Source organism: Sturnira hondurensis, unplaced genomic scaffold (genome assembly GCF_014824575.4).
Source record: "Sturnira hondurensis isolate 20B ecotype Veracruz unplaced genomic scaffold, ASM1482457v3 Scaffold0003693, whole genome shotgun sequence".
Lineage (NCBI taxonomy): Eukaryota > Metazoa > Chordata > Mammalia > Chiroptera > Phyllostomidae > Sturnira > Sturnira hondurensis.
The window spans coordinates 335,774-353,956 of record NW_028076324.1 but is presented as its reverse complement, the minus strand read 5'-3'; the positions used below and the strand labels follow the sequence as shown (position 1 = coordinate 353,956).

Below are 18,183 nucleotides of genomic sequence, written 5' to 3'. Positions count from 1 at the left end.
GTAATTAAGGTTGCAGGGAGAAACACGTTTGTGAAGCAGCTGATGTTAAAGTAGAGCATGTAGCCTGGATTATCCAGATGGGCCCAATATGTTCACAAGGGCCCTTCAGAGAGAGGCCAGGAGACAGAGGAGATTTAGAGAGAGACACGACATGGAAGAACAGTCACAGATACAAATTTGCTTGGAGGAAGATCGATTGCCACGGAATATAGGCAACCTCTAGAGGCTGTAAAAGGTAAGGAAACAGATTCTCCCCTAAAGCCTCCAGAACAATCAGAGGTTTCATCCTGCTGATTGTTTCTCTTGATTTTTTTGAGCCTATGAAACCTCTGTGAAACTTCTAACCTATAGAAGTTTTGAGTTGTTTTAAGCCCGTGAGTTTTTTAGAGCAGCAACAGAAAACTAGCACAAAAGGAGAGACTCTTTTCAAATGAAAGTTGTGAAATTCACTGCTTGCCAAGTGGATGGTTTTTTGAGGTACCAGAGAACTTTACTCTTCATAATCAAGTTTTCTCTGTTTTCAATATTTGCTTTCTTACTCTGTTATATTTAGTGAGTATTCTAAATAAAGATTTTCATGCTGTATTGGACATTCTACAGGTTAAAAATTTTACTAATATAAAAAAATATATATTGAAACAGAACCTATTAAAGTTGTGAAAGATCCTAGCAAACACTTACCCAAATTTTCCCAATATGCCTTAAAAGCAGAAGCAAAGAAGACCTCAATTCTAGAGTTGAGACTTTATTTCCAAGGTCTCTCATGTCCTCCATTAGTCCCTGCAGCACTTTCATCCTCTTGTTATTAAAAAAGAAGTAAACAAGGGTATCAATTTGTTCATGACTCCGTGAACACCAACAAAATTTTTATCTCTTACCTTTTCACAGTACCTATCAATGAGTTTTTCAGAAAGCGTATTGCCCTAAGACAAGGAAGATTACTTTTGCAGCTAAGTCAAAGGTGAAGTAAGCAACGAGTAGGCAATCTCCGATGATTGCCATGAAGTTGAGACACCTGAGTTAAATCATCTCAGGTAACAGGACTTAATGCTTTCAGTGGAGCACACCCACTAGTGACAGACTAGAAAATAAATGTGTACACAAGTAGCAGATATGTTTTGGAGCAGTGCTGTGTTTGACTTTGGGATGCTTTGGAAACAAAGGGCATTTCTTGTCTCTGCTGGATTCCCTGTCAAAAATGCACAAGAAACTTGGATACACTCCTAATACCAAGAGAGGTGGATATCATAAAGGTTGAGTCTTGTGTAAAAATGAGATATTGTAGAAGCTAAGGAAATGCTCCAGCAGATCACTGTGCTAAGCATCGACTCTAATCAAGGCTGTGATCCTAAAAATCTCAAAGGATGAATCTATGGAGGGGTTTAAAATGTCTTTAAAATATCATCTTTTAGCCTCTGATTTGGAAAAAGAAAGGTTAGATGGATCATGGAAAATCCAAGTGTATATGGCACATGATAGTTAAAGTAACTTTTCAGTGTCTATTAATATACTAATAAATTTAAGGGAAGTTAGATGCTGTGCCTAGGACAGTATGGATGTAGATATCTTAAGAAAACTGTAGGTAGAATTCCTGTAATAAGCCTCACTTATTTTTCTACAACCTTCTGTGATATTTACACATTCAAAAATCATTTGTAAAGGGCACACCGTGGTGAAACTTCACCAAGTGGCAATACCTTAAACTTTAGTATGGTCATCAAGAAAAAGACCTTGTTGGTCAGGAAGGTGTGATGATCCAGTCACTGTAATAATTGATTGCAAGCAAGTAGGATGCCAGAGCCAAAAAATGACCCAACGTGCTTCTGAATTTTATACAAATGGAAGGTTGCAATATGCATTCTTTGTTATTTGGCATTTTTTATTTAATATTTTATTTGTGAGATACTTCCAAGTTGAGGCAATAGTAGTAGTTCATTTTAGACACTATCAATCATTCAGTTGTGGAATAGACCAACATATATATATATTCCTTCAACTACTGATGAAAACTTGCACAGTCCTAGTTTGTCAGTCTCAAAAGTGCATCTAAGAACATTATTAAAATACACATTTTAAAAAATATGCGTGTTTGAGTTTTAGGAGCATATGTTACTAGGATTTGTTACTTGATACCTACATAATTTAAATTTGTACTAATTTTTATTTTTACAAGCATTAGAGGAGAATTCTGTTTTTACACATTTTTGGTAATACTTAGCATTTTCACTACTTAAGATTTTAGCTATTGTTTAAATTTGTGGTAGAATCACATTGTGGATTTGTATCTCCTGATTACTAATGAGACTGAATATATTTTCATGATTAACTATGGTGTGAAATAGGTGGGACATTTAGTATATTTGGATTATGTATTTTATATACATATTTATATAATACAACTAGTTAGGTTTATAGAACAGTCTATGAGCTAAGACTGTACCACTTTCTTAGAATTAAAAATTTAGAATATTTACCTTTCTCTGTGAAAGAGCCCTTTCTTTTATAAGGATCTACATTTATCCACAAATGATTTGTTTTGAAGGATATCTGACAAAGTTTTAAATTACTTTCTCTACAAATGAGAGTGATTTCTGAGTATTTTACTCCTGTTTCTGATTAATATAAATGAACATCACGCATTCACTTCATGAAGTGTGAAGAATGACAGTCAAATGGCCAAATGGCAGTCCTTTAAAAATACAAAGCTATTTGCAGTGGAAAAAAAGTTTTGTATTTTTAAATAAATACTAAGAACATTTATTGAAATGTATTTTGGTAAACACATGTGGCTAATGAAAGACAAGCAGTAATCATTTGGAGAATGTATCAGCTACTGCGAAATAAAATCTGGCGACATAACAGTAACTGTCAACGTCTTCCTGCACTCTTGCCCTGCGAGAGCTCATGCAACCCTCCCCTTTGCGAGCAGTGCAAACCTTCCGGACAACTCTTCCTGGTGAAATGGCCTTTCGTAGCCATACGAGTATGTCAGCACTGTTCATATTACAGGTTTAGCTCATCCATAAAACAGAGGGTAGATGCGGGCTTGTATCTATCTCACCTTTAAAGAAAAATTCTTTTGAGTTTCATTGACCTTTTGAAAGTTTATTGTCTACTCATTACATTTCTCAGAATTTCCAAAGTCTAGAAAAATTTTAGTTATATATACTGCGTGTTTTGCTCGATATGTTATAAAATGTACCACAAAGAAATGGCATTTTTTCAATATAATTCTTCAGTAAAAAATAAGTATATTTTTCAGATATACATACATGTAACATATACATAGTATATATGTATGAAATCTGCTTATCTATTATATATAATACAATATGTTCTCTGTTACATATTATATATATACATATCTATATATAATGTTATCTGTTTACTTATATCTTTATATTTAATATCTAGAGTTATATTAGAATTTAAAATAAGTCTGAAAATTTATCCCTGAATTATCATCATGTAGGTTATTAGCAGATACTCAAAAAAAATGTGATGACTAAATAAATGAAAGAATGGGGAAAAATAAACAAAGAAGCCTGTAATTTAGTGTGTCAAAACCATAGAGAAGCCAGCTATCAACACTGCAGGGCACTGTAGGAAAAATAACCAATGCTGAGCAAGTACAGATCCTTACTTTATTCTTTATCCACTCAGTAGTTTTCTATTTGTATTAATTATGGGACTGTAGCGGTGAGACTTTTATCATCCCTCCTCACTTGCCCTCAGCCTTCTTAAATTAGTCACAATTACAGCGGCTACCCCTAGGCCAGCTGCAGGCCCTGCTTCCCACACCTCATCACAGCCTGTTTTAGGGGCTTCTCCAAACCACTGGAGTCCCTCAGTGCAAATACAACTGAGGTACTGACAACTCATTGGGAAACCAGCCATGGTGAGGAGACAAGAGTCAGTGAATGTGTACCTTATTCTCCCATGCATCAGATGGACAAATCTTGGTGACATTCTTTACATTCCTTAAAATGCCTTGGTGTCAGCTTTGCACAGTGGCTGTATCGTAACCAATGAGGTTTATCTGAGGTGCGATTATTGCTAATTGAAAATGTCTTGGTGTCATTGAGTTTTTGTCACCCATTATGGTAACTCAGTAGTACTCCTTTATAATGACTTTTCTTTCTACCCTGTATCATCTCTTATTCCACAGTCTCTTACCTCCATTTCTTGAAAAACTCAACTGCATCCAACTCCTTGTCTTTAGCTTTGCTTTTTTCAAGATGAAATTTAAAATATTAAGATATTTGGCACTGAAAGTGATTCTAGAAAGTATAAAATCAAGATGGTATTATCGAAATAGATCATTTACTTTCCCAAAAGTATAATAGCAAAGACACCACTGTTAGTTGTAAGCATAGTACTGATAACCCCAGAATGCTGTAGGATTGCACTGGGGATTGGGATATTGCACTGGGATAACCCCAGAATGCTGTAGGATTGCACTCAAATGATTAAAATAATCATTTGAAGTGGTTTGAGATGAAATACAGTTTAAAATAAAAGCATTGGCTTTTTCACTAGTTCTAGAAATTGAAGTATTTTTACAATGAAATTGTAAAGATTATTAAGGTAGCTGGCTTTTATTAAATGCATTAAAGTAAGGAAATGACAGACTCAGGTCATCCGACTCTGAAACAGAGCATGCAGTGAAAGTCACAAAGTCTCCATGGAAGCATTTAAAGCACTCACTGTCTTCTGTATCTGGAGGGCAGACTGTTCAGAAAATTAGGCCCAGGATTTAATTGTAAATGGGGTTTACAGACCAGAAAAGGAAATTGAATGTACAGTCTCCTAGGCGAAACTCTGGGCCTAAAAGAGAAGAGGGGCTCACTGAGGGATAGAATGAAAACATGTGGGTGAATGTGCTTGATAATCTTGAACCTTCAGGCTCCCCTGAGTGCTTTGGTCCATGAGACCCTTTACCAGAGGACACTGGTTTCTCTTTGACCAGTCAAGGCTCCCAAGAATCTGTCTAATTCTTTTATTGTGCCATCAATAAAAGAGTAAGCTTAACTCAGGAAGAGAAATACATCCCTGACCCAAGGAAATAGTTTGCTTTTGAAACAGAAGAATAAAAGGACCTGGGTAATACCAGCAGAAACATGCAAACACAGGTGAGAGTCTACCTTGAAGGGTGTTGGGCAGAGAGGTATGGAGTATGCTATCAGCATAGCTTATCAGCAGGGTACCAGCTGTCATCACTTAGTGTTTAAGATGTTGCTAAGTTACATCTAGAGTTTATTCTAATACACAGCTATGATGACTCCTTAAAGCTTCAAATTCGTCATTCCTGTGTAAATGAAGTGGGCATGCTAGAACTTCCCTGACAGAGTCAGGAAGCTACAGGTGGTTTTAATATTAGAAATGATGTATTGTCACTCAGAGTATTTATTATCTTAAGGATACACTCATCTCATTAATGCAGAGGGCAGTGAACTATCACCTTAGGCCAAATGGAGAGGGTGGCCTGTTTTTCTATGTTTGTAAGCTAAAAATGTTTTGTATACAGGGTCCAGCACAAATAATGCCCATTTTTATTATAAAATATTTCATTACAAATCATAAGCATGTAATTCTCAATTAAGAAAAGAGTAGTTCTTTTGAGGAAGTTCCTCTCTAATTCTACCGAAAGTAGGCAAAATACACATCCTCCCAAAACTTCCCCAGGATGAACTCTAGGTATCTATTAATGGCCTGCTGATTAACAAAGGAGATAGTCAGACTTTTTCCTTTGGGAACTCTGAGTCTGGACGTGGCACTAACACTGGAAGCCGGTGTTGGCATCACAAACTCATAACTGGAGAGAGGTTTTTGTGAGATGGTGAATAATACCATCTCGAATCTGTTTGACTGTGTGGGCCCAGTGAGTCTTCAGTCCCAATTTGTGTTTATTTCTCTGGTATCCAAGTTTAGTCAGAGCCAATAAAAATCCACAATCCAATCATGCACTCATCAAGAAGTTTGTTTAAAATTGATCTGTTCCATGAACATGGAATGTCCTTCCACTTATTGAGGTCTTTAAAAAATTTTAAACAATATTTTGCACTATGAGTTCTGAATTTCTTTCATTAAATTTATACCTAAGTATTTGATTTGTTAATGTTATTATGTGTGGAATTATTTTATTCTTAATTTTATTTCCAGAATGTTCATTGTCAGTGTACAAAAACACAATTGCTATTTATGTGATCTTATGCGCTACTGCCTTTTTTTATTAGTTCTAGTAGCTTTTTATTGTAGATTCCTGATTTCCTATATGTAAGATAATATCATACATAAGTAGAGACAGGTGTACTGCATTTAATTCTTTTCAGTCTGGATAACATTTATTTCTTTCTTGTCTAATTTTTTGTAGAACCTCCGGAACAATCTTAAATGGAAGCAAGAGTGGACATCCTTTACTGTTCCCAATCTTAAGAAGTAAGCACTCAGTTTCTCATTATTAAGTGTGCTATAGAGAGGGTTTTCTCACCGACGCACTGTTTCATGTTGAAATTTCTTTCTATTCCTAGTTGGTTGAGTCTCATTAGAAACAGTGTTTTGCATTTTGCCAAATGGGCTTTTTTAGATCTTTGTAGGTGGTTGTATGTTCTCTGCCATTCTATTAATACAGTGGTTTCACATCCAAAAATTAATTAACACCTTTGTTTTGCATCTGAAAATTGATGAATCTTGTATTCCTGGGATAGATTCCACTTGATAATAGAATATAATCCTTATTTTATGTTGACGGATTTTTTTTTTTGCTAGTATTTCGTGGAGAACCTTTCCATCTATACTCAAGGTATATTAGCCTGTGGTTTTCTTCATTTAACAGCATTTGTTATCTGGTTTTGGTTCAGGGTGATAGCAGCTTCATAGAATGTATTGGGAAGTATTCTCTCCCCCTTTTCTTTTTTTTGGAAAAGATTGTGTAATATCTTTTAAATGGAATCATGTAATATAATGCTGTTAGTTCCTGGCTTCATTTACTTAGTGTAATGCTCTGGAGGTTTGTCTGTGTTGTAGCATCATGCATAGTAATTTGTTCTTTCTGCTTCTAAGTAGTATTCCATCGTATGGAGAACACACTTTGTTTATCAGTTCACACACTGATGGGCATTTGGATTGTTCTAACGTTTTTGATACTGTGTGAGTACAGTTACTAAGATCCCTTGTTTAAAGGTTTTTATAGAGACACGTTTTTACTCCATTTGGAACATAACCTGAAATGGAATTACTGGGGTTTTGGTAAGTTTATTCTTCTTCAGAAACTGCCAAATTGATCTCCAGAGTGACTATATATATATATATATATATCATTTTACATTCCTATCAGTAATGTATGAGGGTTTCAATTTCTCTCTATCCTGGTCAATGCGTGGTATTGAATATCTTTTTGTTGTGGTGATAAATGGCTGTGACTGTAGTCAAATGACTGTAGTCATTCTAGTCGGTGTGTGATGCCCCTCATGTGATGTCAGCCTGCATTCCCCTCAAGACTAAAGGTGCTGAGCAGCTGGTCATGTGCATTAGCCATTCATACATGAGTGCAATGTCTTTTGTTTTTACTAGTATTATTGTTTTATTAGTTCTTTATATTTTTATTGATTTGTTATTGACATTGTCAACTTGTTTGTTTTTATATTCTGTAACAAGTTTTTGTATTAAAATTTCAAAACAGAATTTTGTTTATGAAAACAACTTCAATTTAATACTAGATTAATGAAATCTACTCCTATCTTAGTTATTGCTAATCATCTTTGAAAATTAGGTAATAAAACAATTAAGTTTTAGAATTATTTATATACTTTAGAAGATCTGCCAATCACAACCTACTGCTGTGTTTTTCTGAGAGTTGTAATTAACGTTGTAAATATATTTTGTTTCAATGATTATTTTTATTTTATTTTACTGCCAAGAATAATAGTGAATTCAGTTTTCAATTCCAAACATTGGTCTATGGCCCTAGAGCTTTCAAAGGTCTCTATTTTCCTTATTTCCTAGGTCAAGCTCAGTATGATCTTTCTGGCACTGCCAAGTTTTATCATGCTTGAGTTTTTAATTGGCTACAACTGCAGTTACAGCCCACAATGAGACCTATGAAACCCACCCACTTGTCTAGCGTGCTGTCAGGGGGCGGTAACTAAGATAAATTAGACTCTGGCCTGAATCATTTCTTCCCAGCACTTTGAGAAAAACACATAAAAGCAAGGCTACATTTTCTTTATAAAAATAGTACTGACTTCAATACATGTGACTTGCTCCCTTATTTCCTTCAGGATTCTGATATTCACAGTTAATACTAATTATAACTCTAAATTTAGATACAAAAAGAACATATATTATGTGGTTGAATGAAAGTCACTGCATATGAATATAGCTCAAACTATATCTCACTATAATGTTAAACAAAGTTGCACTGAGTAAATTCAAAGAGCTAATTTATTAAGCAATTCATGAATCAGGCAGCATTACATTTAGTAACTAGAAAGGCCTCTTAGGGGTTATACTAAATGGAAGGTTTTTAATAGGAAGAAAGGTGGGGCAAGGAAGTCTTTAACAAAAGAAAAAAAGGTTTATTTTTAGAACAGGACATCCTCTTTGTGGGGAAGGGAATGGCAAGGGTTTTATCATGCAGAGGGCGCCTTATTTCTAAGAAGAGCAGGGATGGAGAAGGCCCAGGAGACAAAGCACCTTAACCGATGCTTGACCCGCAAATTCAGGACTGGTTGGTCATGACCATTTCCAAGAAAGGTTAAAACAGCAATTAGGGCAGTGTTAAATCTGCATTTGGTATCATGGGCCTTAGAACAAGTGATGGTGTTTAGGGCCTTGCTTTTTTTTTTCTTTTTGCTGAGTGTGGTGTCAGCTGGGGGTATATCATGCAGAGCCTTTATTGCGTTGAGGTATGTTTGTTCCATACCTTATTTGTTGAGAGTTTTTGTCATGAATGGATATTTAATTTTCTCAAATGCTTTTTCTGCATCTACTAAGATGACGATATAATTCATATATTTTATTCTATTAATGTGATATATGACATTTATTAATTTGCATATGTTGAAACATTCTGGTATTCCGGGAGTCAATCCTACTTGATCAGGATGTATGGTCCTTTTAATATGCTGCTGAATTCAGCTTGCCAGTATCGACCATTTGTACATTTACATTCATCCAGCAATATTGGCCTGTTGGGGATTGGAATCTGACAGAACCGCATTCAGAGCTCCCTGGCCAGACAGAGCCACTGGCTTTGTTCTTCATAGGTAGAGTCAGTGGCTGGCTCTGCTCTGTGCAACTCACTGTAAGTGGGGTGATCAGATGGGCTATGCAACTTTGGGGGGGCTCTGGTTAGGTTTCCTGGTCAGAAGCAGCAGTAGGCCATATTTAACAGGGGGCAGGAGTGTGAATTAGCTTCCTGGCAAGGGGAGGGAGGGGGGCGCTGCAGAACAGGCTCCAAGACTGTCAAGGCTTGTTGTTTGAGGTCTCAAATCAGACATTTGTACTGATTTGTGCTCTCATTTCCCTGGCTAAATGGAGCTTTTGCCTTGTGTCTGCAGGTAGGGAGAGCCACTGGCTGGGCTCTCCAGTGAAGTTCTGTCTGTTGTGCAGCTTCTCAGGTGCTCTGGCCTGCTTTCTTGGTCAGGTGGAGCTGGGGTGGCACTCAGCAGTAGGCAGGTCTATGAATTAGCTTCCTTGCCTGGGTAGGGTCACAGAACAGTCACCATGACCAGCAAAACTGTAGTTTGGGCTCTCAAATCAGGCAGAACTGTGCACCAAGTTACCTGGCAAAATGGGGCCAACATCCTGGCCCTTCCTCCAGGCAGGGCTACTGGTTGAAGCATCCACTTGGGCATTACTGTGAGTAGGTATTCACAGTGATGAATAGGTATTCTTGGGAGACCCCAAGACCCGAAATCTGGTTGGCCTCCAGGGAAGTGACCCACAATGCTGGAGAAGCTAGATTTCCACCTTGACCTCTCTCCTCCCCCCACCCCCCACCGAGGAAACCATAGGTCCCAAGGACAGTCTTAGTGCGGCATTGTGCCCACCTGGGGGAGGGGTGAGGCAATCTGAGCTTAACTACTCCTTTTGTCCTTCTAATGCAGTCCTTCTTGGTATCTGTGGCAGGGGGGCCACAGATCCCTGTTGTGATATTTCACAATGGTGCCTTCTCTATGAATAGTCGCTAGTTGGTCTTGTGAGGGGAACTAAAGTCAGGAACAGTCTATGTCACCATCTTGATGACATTACTCTGAACTTAGGCTTTCTCTTCACAGTTTCATGTGAGCCTTTTGCAAATCTCCATTATATTCTGTATTGTTTTGCAAGTAAATTAATACCAGCTTCCTCCCTTTCTTAGAACCATGCCCTCTTTGCCATCTTCAGAGATCTCTGAAGGTCATGGCAATACAATTTGTTCTCAGGCTTTGCTGCCTCTGAATTTTAAGCAGTGTGTTCTGGCCTGCATAATTTCAGATCATAAATATCCCAAGCAAAACTAGGGATCCCCATTCCATGGAGCATCTATAATCTTCCACTCCCCCTTTGGAGGACAACCATCACCGAACTTTCCAGAAACTCCCCTCTACCCTCACCGGTGAGGACAATGTCTGTGGCACCCTTCATAAAAGACAGCCAAGTTATTTCCAATAGTGAACCCATTGCTGGTTTGTTTTGCTTTTTACATACTTTGATTTGTTTTTGAAAGTTACAAGTAGACTCTGACATTTCATTTTCATCCTCAAACACTGGCCTTTAAGTTTTGGTATATTCCTGACAGATTCTAGTGACAAGTCAATCGACCCTTTTACTTTTATTAATGTTTGTAATTAGCTATCATTCTAACTCTATAACAGCATTTTGTTGAACAATTAATTGAAAGCATCAGCATTTATTCAGCTGTCAAAACTTCCCAAACCTGAGTTAACATCAATCCTTGAAAAGGTTTCAGGATTGAATACAAAACATAAATGGAATCTATTTTAAATGCCCTAGATCCTTTGTCACTAAATGAAAATTTTTCTCCAATGTGTATTTTGAGTCATACTAACCTGGTTCAAAAGCTTTTCATAATTTCCTTTCAAACAGTGTTCATAAAGAGTCTTCATGAGACCTATGACATGTCTCATTACCCCAGACTCATATGGAAGCTTTACAAGTCAAATAATACCATGGTCTCTCTCCCTTCTTATCTCTATATTCCTAATTCATACCCTAATATGACTCATCACATTTATAGTTGGATATTGGAATTAAAAAGACTGGAAATCTTATAAAAGGAACTTTTTTTGGTAAGTGAAGAACAATTACCCTTGAAGTTTATCTGCAGGGATAAAATGGAAATGTAAGGGTGTATGCCTTCCTGGTTTAATTCTTGATTTTACATGCACATATTGGTGATAAGGTACTCTGAAAACTAGCAATGTCTAGGGAGATCTGTAGTACAAAACCATTATAGATTTACAATAGAAATGTCTGTGTCCAACAAGGTCAAAATTGTTTTATTCAGGGATGAAAATGCTGTGCTCACAATTAGAATTTTATCTTTTTTTCAAGCTGAATGGAGGAAATAATTGGAAGTAGTTCACAAAATAATGTAACAGTAGACAACTTTTTAAGAATAATTGCATGTAAATTAAGTGGTTTGAGGCACACAGTGACAGAAGCCATTTGAGTTTTGAAGCCACATGTTAATAGTGTTGTGGAGGAATTCAGCCTGACATTTATTCACACTGTGTTAGGTAGATGAGTGTCATGAAACTATTCCTATATTATGTGTCCTGCTTTCTTTTCTTGTCTATGGGTAAAGTGCTGTGAGAGGCATTTTACAGGATACAAAGGTGATGGCTGTGACTTTGCTGTTCCTTTTTTTTTAATTCAACAAACTTTTATCCCCCCAATTTTTTTATTTAATTATTTTTCAAGTACAGTTTTCTGTCTATTACTCCCATCCCATTCCACCCCCGTGCTTCCTCCCTCCCTCCCTCCTATTTCCACCCTTCTCAGTTGTTGTCCATGTATCCTTTACATATGTTCCTCTAAATCCCTCCCCTATTTCCCCTGAAATTCCCTCCCCTCTCCTCTCTGGTCACTGTCAGCCTGTTCTCTATTTCAGTGTCTTTGGTTATATTTTGCTTGCTTGTTTGCTTTGTTGTTTAGCTTCCTGTTAGAGGTGAGATCATATGGTATTTGTCCTTCAACACCTGGCTTATTTCACTCAGCATAATGCTTTCCAGTTCCATCCATGTTGTTGCAAAAGGTAGGAGCTCCTTCTTTCTTTCTGCAGCATAAAATTCCATTGTGTATATGTACCATAGTTGTTTTTTTATAAATATTTTATTTATTTATCTTTTTAGAGGGGAAGGGAAGGAGAGAGGAAAGAAACATCAATGTATGGTTGCTTCTTGTGCATCCCCTGCAGGGAACTGGCCCCTGCAGGGAACTGGCCTGCAACCCAAGCATGTGCTCTGACTGGGAATCGAACCGCGATTGTCTGGTTCGCAGGCCCGCTCTCAATCCACTGAGCTACACCAGCCAGGGCTGTACCATAGTTTATTGATCCATTCATTTACTGACAGGCACCTAGGTTGTTTCCAACTCTTGGCTATTGTAAATTGTGCTGCTATGAACATCGGGGTGCATAGGTTCTTTGGGATTAGTGTTTTAGGGTTCTTATGATACAATCCTAGCAGTGGAATTGCTGGGTCAAAAGGCAAGTCCAATTATAGTTTTCTGAGAAAATTCCATACTGTTTTCCATAGTGGTTGTACCAGTCTGCAATCCCACCAACAGTGGACCAGAGTCCACTTTTCCCCACACCCTCTCCAACATTTGTTGTTTATTGCTTTGTTTATGATAGCCATTCTCACCGGTGTAAAGTGGTATCTCATTGTAGTTTTAATTTGCATCTCTCTGATAGCTAGTGATATTGAGCATCTTTTCATGTGTCTCTGGATCCTCTGTATGTCCTCCTTGCAGAAGTGTCTGTTCAAGTCCTTTCCCCATTTTTTAATTGGGTTAGTTGTCTTCTTAGAGTGAAGTCGTGTGAGTTCTTTGTATATTTTGGAGATTAAACCTTTGTCTGAGGTATCATTGGCAAATATGTTTTCCCATACAGTTGGTTGTCTTTTTATTTTAATGCTGTTTTCTTTAGCTGCGCAGAAGCTTTTTATTTTGATGAGATCCCATTTGTTTATTCTTTCCTTTATAGTCCTTGCTCTAGGGGACATATCAGTAAAAATGTTGCTGCGTGAAATATCTGAGATTTTCCTGCCAATGTTCTCCTCTAGGACTTTAATGGTGTCATGGCTTATATTTAAGTCTTTTATCCACCTTGAATTTATTTTGGTGTATGATGTAAGTTGGTGCTCGAGTTTCATTTTTTTGCATGTAGCTGTCCAGTTCTCCCAACACCATTTGTTGAAGAGGCTATCTTTACCCCATTTTATGATACTGCCCCCTTTGTCGAATATTAATTGACTGTAGAGATTTGGGTTTATTTCTGGGTTCTCTATTCTGTTCCATTGGTCTATGTGCCTGTTTTTATGCCAGTACCAGGCTGTTTTGATTACAGTGGCCTTGTAATACAGTTTGATATCAGGTATTGTGATCCCTCCTACTTTGTTCTTCTTTCTTAACATTGCAGCTGCTATTCGGGGTCTTTTATGGTTCCAGATAAATTTTTGAAGTGTTTGTTCTATGTCTGTGAAATATGCCATTGGTACTTTAATAGGTATTGCATTGAATCTGTAAATTGCTTTGGGTAGTATGGACATTTTGATGATGTTAATTCTTCCAATCCATGAACACGGTATACGTCTCCATTTGTTTGTGTCTTCCTTGATTTCTGTCTTCAGTGTTGTGTAATTTTCTGCATACAGGTCTTTAACCTCCTTGGTTAGATTTATTCCCAGATATTTTATTTTTCTTTTTGCTATATCGAATGGGATTTTTTTCTTGATTTCTGCTTCTGCTGATTCATTGTTAGTATACAGAAATGCCTTTGATTTCTGGATATTGACTTTGTATCCCGCTGTTTTGCCAAATTCATTTATTAGTTCCAGCAGTTTTTTGGTAGAGTCTATAGGATTTTCCATGTACACTATCATGTCATCTGCAAACAGTGACAGTTTTGTTTCCTCCTTTCCGATTTGGATGCCTTTTATTTCCTTTTCTTGTCTGATTGCTGTGGCTAGAACTTCCAATACTATATTAAATAGAAGTGGTGAAAGTGGACAACCTTGTCTTGTTCCTGATCTTAGTGGAAAAGCTTTCAGTTTTTGCCCATTCAGTATGATGTTGGCTGTAGGTCTTTCATATATGGCCTTTATTATATTGAGGAATGCTCCCTCTATTCCCACTTTGCTGAGTACCTTTATCATAAATGGGTGTTGTACCTTATCAAAAGCTTTTTCCGCGTCTATTGATATGACCATGTGGTTTTTGTCCTTGCTTTTGTTTATGTGGTGTATTACATTTACTGATTTGCGGATATTGAACCATCCTTGCATCCCTGGGATGAATCCCACTTGGTCGTGGTGTATGATCTTTTTGATGTATTGTTGGATGCGATTTGCCAATATTTTGTTGAGGATTTTAGCATCTATGTTCATCAGTGATATTGGCCTAAAGTTTTCTTTCTTTGTTGTGTCTCTATCTGGTTTTGGAATTAGGATAATGCTCGCTTCATAAAAAGAGTTTGGGAGTTTCCCATCATTTTGGATTTTTTGGAATAGTCTGTGAAGAATAGGGGTTAGCTCTTCCTTAAACGCTTTGTAGAATTCTCCTGTGAAACCATCTGGTCCGGGGCTTTTGTGTGATGGGAGTTTTTTGATTACTGCTTCAATATCATTTGCTGCTGTTGGTCTGTTCAGGCTTTCTACTTTTTCTGCATTGAGTTTTGGAAGATTATATTTTTCTAGAAATTTGTCCATTTCACCTAAGTTTTCAAATTTCTTGGCATACAGTTCTTCATAGTAATTCCTTACAACCCCTTCTATTTCTGTGGTATCAGTTGTAATCTCTCCTCTTTCATTTCTGATTGTGTTTATTTGGGTCATCTCTCTTTCCTTGATGAGCCTACTTAAAGGTTTGTCTATTTTGTTTATCTTTTCAAAAAACCAACTCTTGGATTCATTGATCTTTAGAATTGTGCTTTTAGTCTCTATGTCATTTAATTCTGCTCTGATCTTGGTTATTTCCTTCCTTCTACTTTCTCTGGGCTGTCTTTGCTGTTGTTCTTCGAGTTCTTGCAGGCGTCGGGTTAGGTTGTTTGTTTGAAATGTTTCTATTTTCTTTAGGTAAGCCTGTATTGCTATGAACTTCCCTCTCAGGACTGCCTTGGCTGGGTCCCATAAGTTTTGGATTGTTGTGAGTTCATTTTCATTTGTTTCCAGAAACTTTTTGATTTCTTCCCTAATTTCAATCTTGACCCATTCATTTTTTAATAGCATATGGAATGCTTCACGAATTTCCGTGTCATCCTTGCGCAGGGGCCATGCTAATCTTCTCTGTATCATTCCAGTTTTAGTATATGTGCTGCCGAAGCGAGCACTGCTGTTTCTTAAAGTAGGTGTGTCATGCATACGACTAAATCCAATGACTTCTATTAAAAAATTACTATCCTGCTTGTAAAATTTTATAAACCTCTGTTCAATAGATTGCCAGAAAATTAAGAAATTAGAACCTATGGTTATATTGGCTTGCTCTAAAGATAATGTTAATAATATTGTCATTTCCAGAGAGCCAGTTACATACCAAAAACTGTCATAATGCTTTATGTATAGCTGTACATTTACAGTTTTTAAAAGTACTGTGTTCATATTCATACAATAAATGCAAATATGCTTTTTTAGAAATGTTAAGTATTTGCCCAAATATAATAACCAATGTTGACTGAGACTGCCAGACTCTGTACACAGGTGTCTGTTATTAATAACACGCCCCCTCCCCATGAATTTTCAGTGTTTTAATGCAATTTTATTCCTTTTCATTTAAGGTCCCACATGGATTTACTGTTAGTGGGCAGCATTGTGTACTTTATGTTTTAGAAACCTGGCTTCATTTCTATGGCTCTGTCTGCCATTCCTGTAGTGCCTTAAATTTCTCTTTATTCAGTGCAAAAGAAAAAAGAATAAACAGGCATGCCAAATGTACTTTTTAAAAGTCCTAACCAGGAAATGAACCACAATATAAAAATTTTTGTTGCACAAATTAATTGCACTAATAACATGGCCACACCCAGTTCATTCTGCAGAGAGACGTAGAAATGTAGTCACCTCCAGAAAGCCATACCATGGCAGACAGAGTGCACATTTTTTTGTAGAGTCATCTGTATGACACTTCCTAATTACATGTTAATTCCACATTACTGCCTTTGATAAGTAATGTGTAAGTGCTATTTAATTTAACTTTCTGTTTAAATATTTTACTCTGTGTGAAAATTTTAGCCTACAGATGTTTAATTGCAATTCATTAATGGCACACTGTGATATGGTAGATAAACGTGTCAGGAGCAACATTTTGATACAGTACTATTTAGCTTCAGTATATGCAATAACAATCATGTAAAAATTCATAACTCCTCCCATTACAATATTGTTTTCTAATGGTTTTATGGAATCATACCAACATCAGTCTCCAGAATTAAAGCCCAGATATACTTTCTCATCCTTAGAAGCTGTCCTAGTAGACAAAAATACTTTGCTTGCCTTTGTGATCAGAGGCATCATTTTTAATCTTAAGTCAATAAAAATCCTACCATGCACTATCAGTGATGGTAATGATGCAGAAGTCTGTATTTTTTCTGAGTTATTTTGTATTAGGAAGTTAAATGAAATGGAATTTTACTTCTAGTGATTGCATGTTCAATCTACTCTATTTGTTTGAAACAAATATATATTTATAAACTAGATTCTATTTAATTGTGTGTAAGGGTTTTTTCTATGGCATAATTATACATAAAATATAAGAAAGTACCACTAGAGGAATTATAGTCTGAAATCAGGTTTTGTGAAACTTGTTTTCCTTTAGCCCTGGCTGGTGTGGCTCAGTGGACTAAGTGCTAGCCTGCAAACCAAAGGGTTGCTGGTTCAATTCTTGGTGAGGGTACATGCCTGGGTTGTGGTCCAGGTCCCCAGCAGAGGGTACACAAGAGGCAACTACACACTGATGTAAATCTAGCTCTCTTTCTCCTCCCCTTCCCCTCTCTCTAAAAATCAATAAATCAAAATCTCTCTTTTTTAAAAGATTTTATTTATTTATCTTTAGAGGGGAAGAGAAGGAGAGAAACATCAATGTATGGTTGCCTCTCATGGGTCCCTCACTGGGAACTGGCCTGCAACCCAGACATGTGCCCTGACTGGGAATCAAACTGAGATACTTTGGTTCGCAAGCCTGCACTCAATCCACTGAGCTACAGCAGCCAGGGCTCAAAATCTCTTTTTAAAAAAAGTGTTTCTGTCAGAAATTTTTTAAAAACATGTTTTCCTTTATCACTTATTCAATGGATATTTTCCACATGCCCAATTTAAAGACACTAAAAGTAAAATATTTTAAATCATATGACAGTATATTTGTGTTTGTACATATATGTGTGTATCCATGTGTATGTATGTATATGTGTGGGTGTGTACAAGGTCTGTCCAGAAGGTATCCAGCCATGCAATATGAAAAATAGAGACAGTTATTGAAGAAAACACAAGATACACTAAACATTGTACATAGGACAACGATGCCTCAGTCCTCTTCAAAGTAGGCACTTTGGGACTTTACATAGTTTTTCCAATTGCCATCAGCTGCCTGGTCATATTTTCCTGAACCTCATCAACAGTCTGAAATCTCTTCCCTTTCAAAAGGTGATCTTGGTTTCAAAGGTGATTTTAGTTTTGGAGAAAGCCAGAGGTCACAGGGCACCAAATCTGGGCTGTAGAGGGGCCAAGTCACCTGAGTCATGTAAGTTTCACAAAAAAATTCTGAACCAGACATGATGCACAAGCGGTCACATTGTCATGATGAAGCTGCAAAGCACCAGTTGCCCATAGCTGCAGCCTTCTGAATCATCTGAATAGTTTCTTTGGAGGACTGTTCAAGCTTAACTCAAAATTTGATGCTTATTTGTTGCTCTACTCAGTCATTTTGAATGTGATGTCCCAACAAGATACATGCTCACTCAGTGGCATC

General features: G+C 37.0%; 1 non-coding gene and 1 pseudogene across 1 annotated transcript; one reads left to right on the top strand and one right to left on the bottom strand.

Annotated features, from left to right (window-relative positions):
* The first annotated feature begins 3,999 nt into the window (after positions 1-3,999).
* On the top strand, positions 4,000-4,104 carry LOC118984653 (uncharacterized; annotated as a pseudogene).
* Positions 4,105-15,449: 11,345 nt separating this feature from the next.
* Positions 15,450-15,556, bottom strand: LOC118984656 (U6 spliceosomal RNA). Its single transcript, XR_005065950.1, has one exon. It is a non-coding gene; the product is annotated as a U6 spliceosomal RNA (small nuclear RNA).
* Between the last annotated feature and the right edge of the window lie 2,627 nt (positions 15,557-18,183).